This window comes from Mytilus californianus, unplaced genomic scaffold (assembly GCF_021869535.1).
Source record: "Mytilus californianus isolate M0D057914Y unplaced genomic scaffold, xbMytCali1.0.p SCAF_2, whole genome shotgun sequence".
NCBI lineage: Eukaryota > Metazoa > Mollusca > Bivalvia > Mytilida > Mytilidae > Mytilus > Mytilus californianus.
Genome location: NW_026262668.1, coordinates 126,781,320 through 126,800,331, shown reverse-complemented (window position 1 = coordinate 126,800,331; position 19,012 = coordinate 126,781,320).

Sequence of the window (19,012 nt, the reverse complement as noted above, 5' to 3'; positions counted from 1 at the left end):
GTTTTTCAATTTATTCAATATCAATTCTGTATCAATAGAATCGTAAGCTTTCTTAAAATCAATGAAAGATACAAAAGTTGACAATTTATATTTTCTTCTAGTTTCAATAACAGATGATAGTGTACTGATATGATCTATTATACATTTACCTTTAATATACCCATCTTGTTCATGTTAGAACACGGGAATAGTCATTCTGAAATAATCAGTATGAGGTAACAGTCAAACATCCTTAGTACAATGCTATTAGACATGATTTAATAAGCGCCAATTTTCCATACACAGGTAAAGGAGATATGGTACCAGTTTTAATGACAGATATAAAAAAACGAAAATGTCTTTTTTTAGCAATAGTTTTAGTTAATCAGACATAATATTGTGAAAACTGGCTACAACGGTTGGTTTATTGGTTTTAAACACTCTTATGACTGTAGAAAACGATAACACGAGTATTTATTATTTCCTGGTATATTAAATATACTTGGTTTCTCATCTAACCTAGGTCACTGATAAAATTGTAATGGTAACATGTATGCAAGCAACAAATAACCCTATGAACAGCCTTGATAATGGACATTTAGTATGACGTCCATTATCACTGAACTAGTATACATATTTGTTTAGGGGCCAGCTGAAGGACGCCTCCGGGTGCGGGAGTTTCTCGCTGCATATAAGACCCATTGGTGGCCTTCGGCTGTTGTCTGCTCTATGGTCGGGTTGTTGTTTCTTTGACACATTCCCCATTTCCATTCTCAATTTTATTAGAGTTAAACAACCATAATTATCTGTCAACTAAATTACAATATGATATCAGGTGCCAAATCTTCAATATTATCTAATCAGCTGGAAATTACAGTTTCAAGAATTAAATCTATGTTTATTCACAATGAAAAAAAAAAGGTTATTTGATTAATAGATTTTTAAATGATTTCAGATTGGTAATATAAATTTCATATATAATAAGCATTCTTAAGCTAAGCAGTTCCTTGGCGTATATAAGACTATTTTAATATCATGTAAAATGTAAGTATGGCAATAAACAAATCAATCATGTTTAAATGGATGCTGTTTACACTGTTAATGCAACATCTGTAAATGATGCGATCGTGCACACTTTATTTATTCATTATATTCATGTGCATTTATTCTAAAATCAAGCATGTAAAATGATGAAACGGAAAAGAACCTTGGGAGCATTAATGAATAAGACCAGCAGGTGATTTGTTGCATATAACGACTGGTTCATTCGTTTTCGTTGCCTTCATTTTCAAAGTGCATGTTCCAAGTCGAAACTTTGATAGTCAGTCGCCAGCTGTTCAAATTATTGTTGAAAAACGTATTTCTCAGAGTGGCCAAAATATTATATCGAGAACAATGATGCCGCAATTGCAATATTTATTCAGCATACATCTCATACAATAAAACTAACTATTTTCAATCTGATATAATGACTTAGCTTTCCTCTTACAGTGAATGGTCGACATCCAAAAGTTTCCCTCAGCACTGCGACGCCGTCATAAACCATTTAAATACCCGATGATATTGGAAGTCAATACATTAAATTTACCTTACTTGGTATAGTAACAAAACTACGTATGGCAATATTTATTTGAGCTTGGTACCACCAAGCAAATAAACCTCCAATAACATACATATCCCTATCATATAACAAGCAAGTACATGTAACAAAAAAGTCCAAATACTAGTAATATATGTGTAACAAAAGTCTGTAATATGGCTAAAAATAGCAGCAGTTATCACGCAATACTCTTAGTAATGCTACTGGGAGGGTGGGTGGGAAAGCTAGCAAATTTGTTTAGCGTGCAGCCATGAGCAAAGTACTGTTTGAAAGCATGGTCCACTCAAACGAGGCTTGAAAAAAATGGGGTTTGTAAAATGCATCAGAAAAGGCGCGGTAAATTCAAACCTACGTGCTAAAAAACTATTTACGGATAAATACAATATAAATTAGTCTGGTCTCCGCCTGGTATTTAACCAAATTGCATATTTACGGAGAGATCCAATTTAAAAGGGAGTTTACTGTTGGTGCGATTATAAACGATCAATATCCTGTTGTCACCAGTTTTAGTAATGATGACGTCGTAATAATGGAATCTGATAAAAAAAAATATCAAAATTGAAGGAAAAAAATATCACATATAGAGTAAAATTGCCTTAATTTATAAAATTGATAAGCCAACAGTTCTGTCAATTCAAATAGTAGGTAAATATGTGTACATGTATTTATTTGTTATTTTTGATTTGCCTATATTTGTGTTCCAGTTGGAATTTAGCAGAAAATTTGATAGTTTTCTAATTAATAAACATGACAGCTCGTACTTTAACGCGTTTGTTTAAAAATATACAATGAAAGCCATGTTATATTAGAATATAAGAAGATTATAAAACTACTCAATAGGGGTCAACTAGTTCACTATTTTTTGGAATGTAGATTGAGTTTTGAAGAAAAATTACACTTCTTACATTTATTTTCATTTGTCCTTTAATGTGAATGTATTAGCACTTAAAATGAAGACAAATATGACAGACATTAACCAATGTCATCCACTGAACTACAGGCTCCTGACTTGGGACAGGCTCATAAAGAATGTGGCGTTGGTAAACATGTTTGTGAGCGCTCAACCCTCCCCTGGGACAGTGGTGTATTTGCACAACTTAAGAACAAACTGTAAAAATCCGTAGCAAATGTCTTAACTATGAAGATCGGTAACAATAGACACAAAGCACCGAAATAAGAGTACTCGCATTTGCTGAATGCTAGTTCAAAGCCATTTACAACTAATAAATAAATCATGTTCGCCCTGATTAAAGTATCAATCATGCAGTACATATCCAACGGATTTAGTTTATCAGTCTATATGAAGTAACAACAACAGATACAGCGTAAGGCAGCCAGATTTGTCTATAATGATTATAAAGACAGAACACCGGGTGCAGTTTCCAACATGATAAATTTGAATAATCTGGCCATATGCAAAATCAAATCTAAGCACCGCCAAATCTTTCTAAACAATACAAGTAATACCTATTCTGTAGAATTTTTTAAGAAATACACTGTAATAATGCATCGAAATTGAATGGATAAACATAGACATTCTACATCACATACAACACCAACTATATTTTATCAACAACCGTTTTCCCCTTTTTATGTGCAAACAAATCAATACATTTTTCCCCGCCAAAATATTTTCTAACTTTTATCATACAGTAACAGAGCCAAACATATTAACTAAATTGCCCGAAAAAGTTAAAGTCATTATTAAAAAACTGCTGATGGAGCTCATCTTGAAAGCCAATAAAACTTCTTCGGATCTTTTCTTTCGAATACGGGAGTAGACTCCTAGGTAGGAGTATTAAACTTCCCGGAACTGGTGTGCTATGTACATATGGACTTAATTAAAATTACTATAAACAATGAAGTGAAATAGTCTATTGAATAACATATATACATAATGTACAGTGGCTTTGGTGGTTTAATAAGTTGGCGTGCATCCTTCAAATGTTAGAGTGTATATGCCACTTTTGAAGGATTTCAGGGTTTCAGACATACCTATTGCTTCAAGTAGTGAATTACAGTCAAAGATGCTGTTTGGATAAAAAGAATATTTATAGAAGTCTGGCTGCTTTACGCGGAATCTGCTCAACTTGAATGTGTGGTGCTATTTGTAAGGATCCCAAACTGGGGAAGAGAATTCGACGACTGGACGGACAAGTGATTTTTAACCTTACGTGTGCAGTTTTTTTTTAAATTTCTACGAAGAAAGCCTAAGGTTTTATTTGCTTTACAGGTAATATTATTTATGTGTTCCCCAGTCAAGGGGATGTATTACATAACATTTTTTCCGGATTAAAATTCATCTGCCAGTCCTGTTCCCATTGCACTAAACAAGATAAGTCATTTTGAAATAATTGTGCATCAGAATTATTATTTACATTTCTATTTAATAAGCAGTCAACTGCAAAAAGTCTTGCATTCCAAGTTACATGTTCTGGTAAGTCATTAATAGATAGTAAAAATAATGTGGGGCCTTACACTGTTCCCTAGGGAACACCAGAGTCAACAGCTAATTTAGAAAATTTAACACCATTTAAAAGTACCTGCTGTTGCCTGTCAGCTAAAAAAATCTGTTATCCAGTTTAAGTTTTGATTCCTAATACCGTAAAAATATCATTTGTGAGCTAATCTTTGCTGAGGGACTTTTTCAAATGCTTTAGAAAATCTAAAAGTATGACATATATTTGATTGCCATTTGCCAATGATTTTGCTAGATCTTAAATACTGATAATGAGTTGGTCTCAATGAGACACCATAAACCGCGTGTTCAAATATTATATTATTATGTTTGCTCTTAAACTGGGTCACCTGTAAACATAAAAACATGTGAATAAACGCATATTTTGAGGACAGGTTGACATTTTGTTAGTAAACATTGACTGTTTTTCAGTACAAATTGACATTTAAAAAGTTCTCTTGTGCAGTCTTTGAATACAAGCAAACTTTCACGAATTCGGAAAGGCGAGAAAAACACGACAAGTGACAAAAATTGTCTTGGAAAGTTTACTTTTTTAAGATAGAAAGAAAAGTCCAATTCAACAAGTGCACACATGGCAAAGTTTACTAGGACACAAGGATGCTTTGTGTACTTTTTGGTTTGTGCACTTGTTCTGAAGAATTCATCAATGCAACGTGTCGTAAGTCGGCAAGTTGAATTATTGATCAAACACTTGTTTATAATAATGCAATTTTCCCACTTGTTTTTGTCGTTAAGTTGAGTTGACAACTGACCAACTTGTGACTAATATGCGTTTCCATACCATGGAAAACACAACAAAGAACCCTAAGAAAAGACGTAAAGACGTAACAAACAGTCTGAGAAACTTATGGCCTTGTGCAATGACAAAATATAGGTAAGCAGTATCGATTTAACTTTTTGTTCTATCAACGACTACCTAGTCTAGTTTACATTGTATTGGCGACAAAACAAGTTAAGTTTACATTTCACGATATTATATAGACGACATACTAGCCCAGTACACATTTGACATTTTACATTGCCAACAAACTAGCCAAGTGTACATTTGACATTGTATCGAGAACTTACTAGGCAAGTATATATTGTACATATTAGCCAAGTATCCAAGTATACATTTAACATTGCTAACAAACTAGCCAAGTGTACATTTGACATTGTATCGGGAACTTACCAGGCAAGTATATATTGTACATTGTATCGACGACATATTAGCCAAGTATCCAAGTATAAATTTAACATTGCTAATAAACTAGACAAGTGCACATTTAACATTGTATCAATTGTATCGACCACATACTAGAAGAGTGTAAATTTTTCATTTTATTGACGACGACTAACCTGCCAAGTTAAATATTTTTATCGACGACATAGAAGAGAAGTATACGTTTTACATTGTATCTGCGACTTACTAGTCATATTTTGCATTTTATATTGTATAGACCGGTAACTAGCCAACTACAGCGAGTCAATTTCTATTTAACTGTTTATATCTTTATGTCGACCATTTTCTGGTAAAAGTCCAAAAACGTATCCGACAATAATTCTAACTTGATACTAATGCTGTTTGGGACTTTTATATGAAATTTGGCATTCCACATATATTTTTAAACAAAAAAAATAGCTTATCTTCATGCCGTACAGTTAAGCGACGAGCAACCTTTGAAGATCATTGGACTAAAAGTCGTTGACTCTAGATCTCATTTTTACCTGTTTTACCCAATATTTCTAAAGATAATTAATTTGATTAAGCTAATGTCCTAAAAATAGGTTAATGTGAATATGCAACACAGTTGCTCTCTGAAATGTTCACATGTAAATTTGCACGTCAAAATATTTCAAGGATGTTGCATAATGAAGTTATTTAGTTAAGAAGACTCCTTTGAGAGCAATTATTTTTTTTAAAAGTGAAAAAAGTAGAATATGTCAGGCATTGCACAAGAAACAAAGTTCAAAAATATAAATCACTTAAACATCACAGGAGTGTCTTCTATTTTGAAAACAGTGTGAGCAAGATAATGATAACCGTTTATGTTTTATATAGAAAAATACTTCCATTGTTTTCTTTCTAGTTGGCCAATATTTAAGTACACTCTAGAATTGAATACTAATGATTCGTTTGGAATAAGACCTGAACCTGTGTCCTAGGTCAGAGAGGTATCAATAAAGAATTTGTCCTTGATACACACGAGTTGCATTATTCATTCAATCATAATATTAATAACATGTTCATCTGTTGTTTGCAGTTATGTCAATATTGTATTCTGCTACATTCATGCATGTTCTATGATTACTCTCATTATATTCGTACAATAACCTGTCTGAATGGCAAGGTCATATGTCTGTGTATGAACAAGTACTTTCTAACCTTTGTAGATCTCTCCTTCCTCGACAATATGTCGGTTCACTCTGTATTTCATATTTTTATACATAGCACACATCCTGATTTGAGAAACCTGTCTTCCTTTATCAAAAACGTGTACTGATGTGTCCTCGTAAGCAGATTTTGCTTGGACCTTTGATATTTATGGACCAAAATTAAACGACCTTTTAAGGGGCTTTTCATGGCTATCTAAAATAATCAGAAATGTGAAGTCTTTTGAACAGGTTGCTGACTAGGCATTACGGAAATCCGACTGCACTCATTACAAAAACTGTTTTTTAAAGACTACTACTACGGGGATGTTAAACGACATTCACCACCCACGAAGGTCTCGCACGGTCGGTAAATTATTTAATTGCATTTAAACTTAGGTTGAACAAAGTAGAAGTTATAATAGGCTGATTTGCTTTTGTGTTAAGATCCTTTTGTGTTTTCTCGCTCCAAAATATTTTATGCATTGGCACTATCGCACTTGACGGAGTTTACATTTATATACCTGAACCTGTGTTATAAGTTATTGTACATTTAGAAATCATATAAAGGTAAGAATATAAATTGACATCATTTGTTATTGATACGTGTAATAAATTCAAGATGGCAACCATTCATAAAAAATAATGTCGCTTTACACACACACGCGCACAGACAGAACAGGCACAAAGAGAGAGAGAGAGAGAGAGAGAGAGAGAGAGAGAGAGAGAGGGGGGAACTATTAAATGGGTTGAGTGTAGAAACAATCTTATATTAATTTCAGAACTCTTCATTCAATTATAGTCGTCATGTATCCGTATTACTAATATAAAATACAATATATGTTTCACGATTTTGCCATTTGCCACGTCATTTATTTCATTTCTTCGTGATTTCTCAATACAAAACATGCTTAATATCTGTAACATTAAACACTGAGTTCTTGAATTATTAAATGGCAATCATTTTAAACCTAAACTGCACCAACAGACAAATATAAAACCCAATACCTCTATAACTTTAATGGAACACACAAAGATTTAACTTTATGATAAAAACGGAATTAGGAAATTGTCGAATAAGAAATTCTTTATTTATCATTTTAGATGAACGTTGCTCCAAACGTTCGTGTGTTTATGGACAGTAATATATGTTGTACAATGTTTAAAGTAATGTGTGTAATTCAAATGTATGTAACTTTGGAATTTGGACCAAAGATGAAGCATTTGATTTTCGTTCACTCTACTGGATACCCAAATTACAGAAGTCTTCTACAAGCAGTTTTATATGACTGACTCTATAATTAAAGAAGTCTTCTACAAACTGTGTTATACAGTAAACTCTATAACTACAGAAGTCTTCTACAAACAGTGTTATATGGCTGGCTCTATAACTACAGCAGTCGTCTACAAACAGTGTTATACAGATGACTCTATAATTACAGAAGTCTTCCAAAAACAGTTTTATATGGCTGACTCTATAACTACAGCAGTCTTCTACAAACAGTGTTATACAGCTGACTTTATAATTACAGAAGTCTTCTACAAACAGTGTTATATAGCAGACTCTATAATTACAGAAGTCTTCTACAAACAGTGTTATATAGCTGACTCTATAATTACAGAAGTCTTCTACAAACAGTGTTATATAGCTGACTCTATAAATACAGAAGTCTTCTACAAACAGTGTTATATAGCTGACTCTATAATTACAGAAGTCTTCCACAAACAGTTTTATATGGCTGACTCTATAACTACAGCAGTCTTCTACAAACAGTGTTATATAGCTGACTCTATAATTACAGAATTCTTCTACACACAGTGTTATATAGCTGACTCTATAATTACAAAAGTCTTCTACAAACAGTGTTATATAGCTGACTCTATAACTACAGAAGTCTTCTACAAACAGTGTTATATAGCTGTCTCTATAACTATAGAAGTCTTCAACAAACAGTGTTACATAGCTGACTCTATACTTACAGCAGTCTTCTACAAACAGTGTTATACAGCTGACTCTATAATCATAGAAATCTTCTACAAATAGTGTTATATAGCTGAATATATAATAACAGAAGTCTTTTACACACAGTGTTATATAGCTGACTCTATAATTACAGAAGTCTTCTACAAACAGTGGTATATATCTGACTCTATAATTACAGAAGTCTTCTACAAATAGTGTTTTAAAGCTGACTCTATAATTACAGAAGTCGTCTACAAATAGTGTTATATAGCGCACTATATAACTACAGAAGTCTTCTACAAACAGTGTTATATAGCTAACTCTATAATTACAGAAGTCTTCTACAAACAGTGTTATATAGCTGACTCTATAATTACAGAAGTCTCCTACAAACAGTGTTATATAGCTGACTCTATAATTACAGAAGTCTTCTACAAACAGTGTTATAAAGCTGACTCTATAATTACAGAAGTCTTCTACAAACAGTGTTATATAGCAGACTGTATAACTACAGAAGTCTTCTACAAATAGTGTGTTATAGCTGACTCTATAATTATAGAAGTCTTCTACAAACAGTGTTATATAGCTGAATATATAATAACAGAAGTCTTCTACACACAGTGTTATATAGCTGACTCTATAATAACAGAAGTCTTCTACAAAAAGTGTTATATAGCTGACTTTATAACTACAGAAGTCTTCTACAAATAGTGTTTTATAGCTGACTCTATAATTACAGAAGTCGTCTACAAACAGTGTTATATAGCGCACTATATAACTACAGAAGTCTTCTACAAACAGTGTTAATTATCTGAATCTATAACTACAGAAGTCTTCTACAAACAGTGGTATATATCTGACTCTATAACTACAGAAGTCTTTTACAAACAGTGATATAGCTGACTCTATACTTAAAGAAGTCTTCTACAGACAGTGATATAGCTAACTCTATACTTACAGACGTCTTCTGCAAACAGTGTTATATAGCTGACTCTATAACAACAGAAGTCTTCTACAAACAGTGATATAGCTGACTCTATAACAACATAAGTCTTCTACAAACAGTGTTATATAGCTGACTCTATAACTACAGAAGTCTTCTACAAACAGTGATACAGGTGACTCTATAACTACAGAAGTCTTCTACAAACAGTGATATAGCTGACTCTATAACTACAGAAGTCTTCTACAATAGTGATATAGCTGACTCTATAACTACAGAAGTCTTCTACAAACAGTGATATAGCTGACTCTATAACTACAGAAGTCTTCTACAATAGTGATATAGCTGACTATATAACTACAGAAGTCTTCTACAAACAGTGATATAACTGACTCTATAACTACAGAAGTCGTCTACAAACAGTGATATAGCTGACTCCATAACTACAGAAGTCTTCTACAAAAAGTCATATAGCTGACTCTATAACTACAGAAGTCTTCTACAAACAGTGGTATATATCTGACTTCATAACTACAGAAGTCTTCTACAGACAGTGATAAAGCTAACTCTATACTTACAGACGTCTTCTACAAACAGTGTTATATAGCTGACTCTATAACTACAGAAGTCTTCTACAAACAGTGTTATATAGCTGACTCTATAACTACAGAAGTCTTCTACAGACAGTGATATAGCTGACTCTATACTTACAGAAGTCTTCTACAGACAGTGATATAGCTAACTCTATACTTACAGACGTCTTCTACAAACAGTGTTATATAGCGCACTATATAACTACAGAAGTATTCTACAAACAGTGTTATTTATCTGAATCTATAACTACAGAAGTCTTCTACAAACAGTGGTATATATCTGACTCTATAACTACAGAAGTCTTTTACAAACAGTGATATAGCTGACTCTATACTTAAAGAAGTCTTCTACAGACAGTGATATAGCTAACTCTTTACTTACAGACGTCTTCTGCAAACAGTGTTATATAGCTGACTCTATAACAACAGAAGTCTTCTACAAACAGTGATATAGCTGACTCTATAACAACAGAAGTCTTCTACAAACAGTGTTATATAGCTGACTCTATAACTACAGAAGTCTTCTACAAACAGTGATACAGGTGACTCTATAACTACAGAAGTCTTCTACAAACAGTGATATAGCTGACTCTATAACTACAGAAGTCTTCTACAATAGTGATATAGCTGACTCTATAACTACAGAAGTCTTCTACAAACAGTGATATAGCTGACTCTATAACTACAGAAGTCGTCTACAATAGTGATATAGCTGACTCTATAACTACAGAAGTCTTCTACAAACAGTGATATAACTGACTCTATAACTACAGAAGTCGTCTACAAACAGTGATATAGCTGACTCCATAACTACAGAAGTCTTCTACAAAAAGTCATATAGCTGACTCTATAACTACAGAAGTCTTCTACAAACAGTGGTATATATCTGACTTCATAACTACAGAAGTCTTCTACAGACAGTGATAAAGCTAACTCTATACTTACAGACGTCTTCTACAAACAGTGTTATATAGCTGACTCTATAACTACAGAAGTCTTCTACAAACAGTGTTATATAGCTGACTCTATAACTACAGAAGTCTTCTACAGACAGTGATATAGCTGACTCTATACTTACAGAAGTCTTCTACAGACAGTGATATAGCTAACTCTATACTTACAGACGTCTTCTACAAACAGTGTTATATAGCTGACTCTATAACTACAGAAGTCTTCTACAAACAGTGTTATATAGCTGAATCTATAACTACAGAAGTCTTCTACAAACAGTGATATAGCTGACTCTATACTTAAAGAAGTCTTCTACAGACAGTGATATAGCTACTAGTAACCATATACTTACAGACGTCTTCTACAAACAGTGTTATATAGCTGACTCTATAACAACAGAAGTCTTCTACAATAGTGATAAAGCTGACTCTATAACTACAGAAGTCTTCTACAAACAGTGATATAGCTGACTCTATAACTACAGAAGTCTTCTACAAACAGTGATATAGCTGACTCTATAACTACAGAAGTCTTCTACAAACAGTGGTATATATCTGACTCTATAACTACAGAGGTCTTCTACAAACAGTGATATAGCTGACTCTATACTTAAAGAAGTCGTCTACAAACAGTGATATAGCTAACTCTATACTTACAGACGCCTTCTACAAACAGTGTTATATAGCTGACTCTATAACAACAGAAGTCTTCTACAAACAGTGATACAGCTGACTCTATAACAACAGAAGTCTTCTATAAACAGTGTTATATAGCTGACTCTATAACTACTGAAGTCTTCTACAAACAGTGTTATATAGCTGACTCTATAACTACAGAAGTCTTCTACAAACAGTGATATAGCTGACTCTATAACAACAGAAGTCTTCTACAAACAGTGTTATATAGCTGACTCTATAACTACAGAAGTCTTCTACAAACAGTGATACAGGTGACTCTATAACTACAGAAGTCTTCTACAAACAGTGATATAGCTGACTCTATAACTACAGAAGTCTTCTACAATAGTGATATAGCTGACTCTATAACTACAGAAGTCTTCTACAAACAGTGATATAGCTGACTCTATAACTACAGAAGTCTTCTACAATAGTGATATAGCTGACTCTATAACTACAGAAGTCTTCTACAAACAGTGATATAACTGACTCTATAACTACAGAAGTCGTCTACAAACAGTGATATAGCTGACTCCATAACTACAGAAGTCTTCTACAAAAAGTCATATAGCTGACTCTATAACTACAGAAGTCTTCTACAAACAGTGGTATATATCTGACTTCATAACTACAGAAGTCTTCTACAGACAGTGATAAAGCTAACTCTATACTTACAGACGTCTTCTACAAACAGTGTTATATAGCTGACTCTATAACTACAGAAGTCTTCTACAAACAGTGTTATATAGCTGACTCTATAACTACAGAAGTCTTCTACAAACAGTGATATAGCTGACTCTATACTTACAGAAGTCTTCTACACACAGTGATATAGCTAACTCTATACTTACAGACGTCTTCTACAAACAGTGTTATATAGCTGACTCTATAACTACAGAAGTCTTCTACAAACAGTGTTATATAGCTGAATCTATAACTACAGAAGTCTTCTACAAACAGTGATATAGCTGACTCTATACTTAAAGAAGTCTTCTACAGACAGTGATATAGCTAACCCTATACTTACAGACGTCTTCTACAAACAGTGTTATATAGCTGACTCTATAACAACAGAAGTCTTCTACAATAGTGATATAGCTGACTCTATAACAACAGAAGTCTTCTACAATAGTGATATAGCTGACTCTATAACTACAGAAGTCTTCTACAAACAGTGATATAGCTGACTCTATAACTACAGAAGTCTTCTACAAACAGTGATATAGCTGACTCTATAACTACAGAAGTCTTCTACAAACAGTGGTATATATCTGACTCTATAACTACAGAGGTCTTCTACAAACAGTGATATAGCTGACTCTATACTTAAAGAAGTCGTCTACAAACAGTGATATAGCTAACTCTATACTTACAGACGTCTTCTACAAACAGTGTTATATAGCTGACTCTATAACAACAGAAGTCTTCTACAAACAGTGATACAGCTGACTCTATAACAACAGAAGTCTTCTACAAACAGTGTTATATAGCTGACTCTATAACTACAGAAGTCTTCTACAAACAGTGTTATATAGCTGACTCTATAACTACAGAAGTCTTCTACAAACAGTGATATAGCTGACTCTATAACTACAGAAGTCTTCTACAAACAGTGTTACATAGCTGACTCTATAACTACAGAAGTCTTCTACAAACAGTGATATAGCTGACTCTATAACTACAGAAGTCTTCTACAAACAGTGATATAGCTGACTCTATAACTACAGAAGTCGTCTACAAACAGTGATATAGCTGACTCCATAACTACAGAAGTCTTCTACAAAAAGTCATATAGCTGACTCTATAACTACAGAAGTCTTCTACAAACAGTGGTATATATCTGACTTCATAACTACAGAAGTCTTCTACAGACAGTGATATAGCTGACTCTATACTTACAGAAGTCTTCTACAGACAGTGATATAGCTAACTCTATACTTACAGACTTCTTCTACAAACAGTGTTATATAGCTGACTCTATAACTACAGAAGTCTTCTACAAACAGTGTTATATAGCTGACTCTATAACTACAGAAGTCTTCTACAAACAGTGATATAGCTGACTCTATACTTAAAGAAGTCTTCTACAGACAGTGATATAGCTAACCCTATACTTACAGACGTCTTCTACAAACAGTGTTATATAGCTGACTCTATAACAACAGAAGTCTTCTACAAACAGTGATATAGCTGACTCTATAAGAACAGAAGTCTTCTACAATAGTGATATAGCTGACTCTATAACTACAGAAGTCTTCTAAAAACAGTGTTATATAGCTGACTCTATAACTACAGAAGTCTTCTACAAACAGTGATATAGCTGACTCTATAACTACAGAAGTCTTCTACAAACAGTGATATAGCTGACTCTATAACTACAGAAGTCTTCTACAAACAGTGGTATAGCTGACTCTATAACTACAGAAGTCTTCTACAAACAGTGATATAGCTGACTCTATAACTACAGAAGTCGTCTACAAACAGTGATTTAGCTGACCCTATAACAACAGAAGTCTTCTACAAACAGTGATAAAGCTGACTCTATAACAACAGAAGTCTTCTACAATAGTGATATAGCTGACTCTATAACTACAGAAGTCTTCTAATAACAGTGTTATATAGCTGACTCTATAACTACAGAAGTCTTCTACAAACAGTGATATAGCTGACTCTATAACTACAGAAGTTTTCTACAAACAGTGATATAGCTGACTCTATAACTACAGAAGTCTTCTACAAACAGTGGTATATATCTGACTCCATAACTACAGAAGTCTTCTACAGACAGTGATATAGCTAACTCTATACTTACAGACGTCTTCTACAAACAGTGTTATATAGCTGACTCTATAACTACAGAAGTCTTCTACAAACAGTGAAATAGCTGACTCTATAACTACAGACGTTTTCTACAAACAGTGATATAGCTGACCCTATAACTACAGAAGTCTTCTACAAACAGTGATATAGCTGACTCTATAACTACAGAAGTCGTCTACAAACAGTGATATAGCTGACTCTATAACTACAGAAGTCGTCTACAAACAGTGATATAACTGACTCTATAACTACAGAAGTCTTCTACAAACAGTGGTATATATCTGACTCCATAACTACAGAAGTCTTCTACAGACAGTGATATAGCTAACTCTATACTTACAGACGTCTTCTACAAACAGTGTTATATAGCTGACTCTATAACTACAGAAGTCTTCTACAAACAGTGTGATATAGCTAACTCTATAACTACAGAAGTCTTCTACAAACAGTGAAATAGCTGACTCTATAACTACAGACGTTTTCTACAAACAGTGATATAGCTGACCCTATAACTACAGAAGTCTTCTACAAACAGTGGTATATATATCTGACTCTAGAACTACAGAAGTCTTCTACAAAAAGTCATATAGCTGACTCTATAACTACAGACGTCTTCTACAAACAGTTATATAGCTGAATCTATAACTAATGAAGTCTTCTACCAACAGTGATATAGCTGACTCTATACTTACAGAAGTCTTCTACAGACAGTGATATAGCTAATTCTATACTTACAGACGTCTTCTACAAACAGTGTTATATAGCTGACTCTATAACAACAGAAGTCTTCTACAAACAGTGATATAGCTGACTGTATAACTACAGAAGTCTTCTACAGACAGTGATATAGCTGACTCTATAACTACAGAAGTATTCTGCAAACAGTGATATAGCTGACTCTATAACTACAGAAGTCTTCTACAAACAGTGATATAGCTGACTCTATAACTACAGAAGTCTTCAACAAACAGAGTTGTATAGCTGACTCTATACTTACAGAAGTCTTCTACGAACAGTGTTATAAAGCTGCCTCTATAATTATAGAAGTCTTCTACAAACAGTGTTATATGGCTGAATCCATACTTACAGAAGTCTTTTACAAACAGTGTTATATAGCTAACTCTATAATTACAGAAGTCTTCTACAAATAGTGTTTTATAGCAGACAGTATAGCTACAGAAGTCTTCTACAAAAAGTGTTTTATAGCTGACTCTATAATTACAGAAGTCGTCTACAAACAGTTTTATATAGCGCACTGTATAACTACAAAAGTCTTCTACAAACAGTGTTATATAGCAGACTCTATAATTACAGAAGTCTTCTACAAACAGTGTTATATCGCTGACTCTTTAATTACAGAAGTTTTCTACAAACAGTATTATATAGCTGACTCTATGATTACAGAAGTCTTCTACAAACAGTGTTGTATAGCAGACTGTTTAACTACAAAAGTTTTCTACAAATAGTGTTTTATAGCTGACTCTATAATTGCAGAAGTCGTCTACAAACAGTGTTATATAGCGCACTGTATAACTACAGAAGTCTTCTACAAACAGTGTAATATTGCTAGCTCTATAATTACAGAAGTCTTCTACAAACAGTGTTATATAGCTGACTCTATAGTTACAGAAGTCTTCTACAAACAGTGTTATATAGCTGACTCTATGACTACAGAAGTCTTCTACAAACAGTGATATAGCTGACTCTATAACTACAGAAGTCTTCTACAAACAGTGATATAGCTGAATCAATAACTACAGAAGTCTTCTACAAACAGTGATATAGCTGACTCTATACTTAAAGAAGTCTTCTACAGACAGTGATATAGCTGACTCTATAACTACAGAAGTCTTCTACAAACAGTGATATAGCTGACTCCATAACTACAGAAGTCTTCTACAAAAAGTCATATAGCTGACTCTATAACTACAGAAGTCTTCTACAAACAGTGATATAGCTGACTCTATAACTACAGAAGTCTTCTACAAACAGTGGTATAGCTGACTCTATAACTACAGAAGTCTTCTACAAACAGTGATATAGCTGACTCTATAACTACAGAAGTCTTCTACAAACAGTGATATAGCTGACTCTATACCTACAGAAGTCTTCTACAAACAGTGTTATATAGCTGACTCTATAACTACAGAAGTCTTCTACAAACAGTGATATAGCTGACTCTATACTTACAGAAGTCTTCTACAGACAGTGATATAGCTAACTCTATACTTACAGACGTCTTCTACAGTGTTATATAGCTGACTCTATAACTACAGAAGTCTTCTACAAACAGTGATATAGCTGACTGTATAACTACAGAAGTCTTCTACAAACAGTGTTATATAGCTGACTCTATAATTACAGATGTCTTCTACAAACAGTGTTATATAGCTGACTCTATAATTACAGAAGTCTTCTAAACACAGTGATATAGCTGACTCTATAACTACAGAAGTCTTCTACAAACAGTGATATAGCTGACTCTATAACTACAGAAGTCTTCTACAAACAGTGGTATAGCTGACTCTATAATTACAGAAGTCTTTTACAAACAGTGTTTTATAGCACACTCTATACCAAATGATCCATCTGTCATAATTCTATATAAGATACTAACATCTATTCTCTTAGCAATGAAAACTTAGCTCAGATATACTAGTTAAATGAAACTACGGACTCTAGGGGCAACGTAAATGATACATTGGAAATTTTAAAGATCTATTAGAGTACATTTGTACATGCAAAGTCTCTCTTCTCGTGTTACGTAAAAAATTCTAAACTTAAAGACAGAATTGAAAGAATAAGTCCAACTTTGTTTCATACAAACGAATGGCCAACATAGATACAAATAACACTGGTGCTATGGAGGTTAATACAAGTAGTACTGGCTTGTGCAGTACATACATTTATCCCCAAGATGGTCTATAGTATTTTGGGGCTTGCGTTTCCTGACTCGATTTTCCTAACTAGCAATCTTAGACAAGTGTTTATAATGATATATTTGAATATGTCATCTCTTTGAAACTTTTACAGACTTCAGTATGATTTTGTTGATTATTATGGAATATATGCCACAGATGACCATTAATATGTTTCGTTTATGGCATTATCAACCGCGACTTACCCCCGGATTATTGGTTGTCATGAGTTACACGACCGTACTTCTATTGGAAGAGGAGGAACTGCTTCCCATTCATGAGCTCTTTCGTTCAACCCCAGTTTTTGATGGTGTAATATTATGACAATCTTCAGTTTTAATAGTAGTGTTTAATGACGTTTTTTTGTCTTTATATCATATTTCTGTTTTGCCATGATGATGTCTGTCTTTTTCGATTTTTGGTTATAATTACCCCGATGAATCTTCTTACTTTTTCCATAGCTCTTTGTGTGTCTGTTTATAATCTAGAAAATTTAAAATAAGTATACAGAGAAATTCTACACTATCTGATGACCTTCATCTTATCAGTATGTTAAGTACTTTTGAACATCTATATATATATAAATGTTTATTTTTAGTGGATAAAATGTGAAACATTACAGATATTTACTATCTTCCTTTCGCTATATTTGCAGAAACTGTTTTTGTTTGCCGTCCGGCAAAAAAAAATATATTCCTGCCTTCATTAAGGTTTATAAGTAACAAAATAGCATGATAAATAATAGGACTTCGATACTTTTAGTAAACAACACAATCTATAGAGAGATTGCAACACGGTCTAAGACTCTAATTACTCTAGTAGCTCGAGTACAATAAATCGGATGGGAAATTGTATAACCTATAAGATAAAATAGATTGCATCATATTTGAAAAATGGATTTTTTTTCAGCAATTTGTACGCATTTATTTTTTTCTATACTCTGCACATCCTTTTCATATCAAAAATTGAAAGAACCCTTAAAAACTTAATATACCTGTATATTGATACACTTAATATACTTTAAATATACATATTCGTCTTCAAAATAGATGGCAACAAAAGTATGCGGTTGCTGCTTTGGAAAGAGACGCTTACTTTATCAAGGTTCCACATATTCCGTGGTTAAATCAGATAAGGCGCAAAAGAGTCTGTATCGCTCACATGTTAGCAGTTCCATGCCCGAAGCCAACAATGGTCACTCTCCATAATAGATTGCTCTAGCCCGGATCTTTACAGTTTAACGACAGTATTTTCTTGCACTTCATAATCGATCAGAATTAAGAATTACTTCCAGTGAAGTTGGGGAAAATGATACTGCTCATATTTTCAGATTTTTACCCCGTAGATCAAAACGGAATGAAATAATTTTATATAAGAAAACAATCAATAGTCACTAATCCATAAGTTTAACTCATAAGTTTGTTTCAGACCTGCCATGTAAATTATGAGAAAAAGATGAAATATGATTTTCAAAAAAGTAAAATAACAAAAATACCGAACTCCAAGGGAAATTCAAAACGGAAAGTCCCTTATCAAAGGCAACATCAAAAGCTCAGACACTTCAAACGACTGGAAAACAACTGTCATATTCCTGACTTGATACAGGCATTACCTACTAGTATTCGGCATTATTTCCACCAAATCAGTAGGCACTAAGGAATCGTCACAAAGTGCCTTACAATTATCATTTAAATAAATTATAGTAAAATAATTGGCTTTATAGTTTTAGAGTAGAAA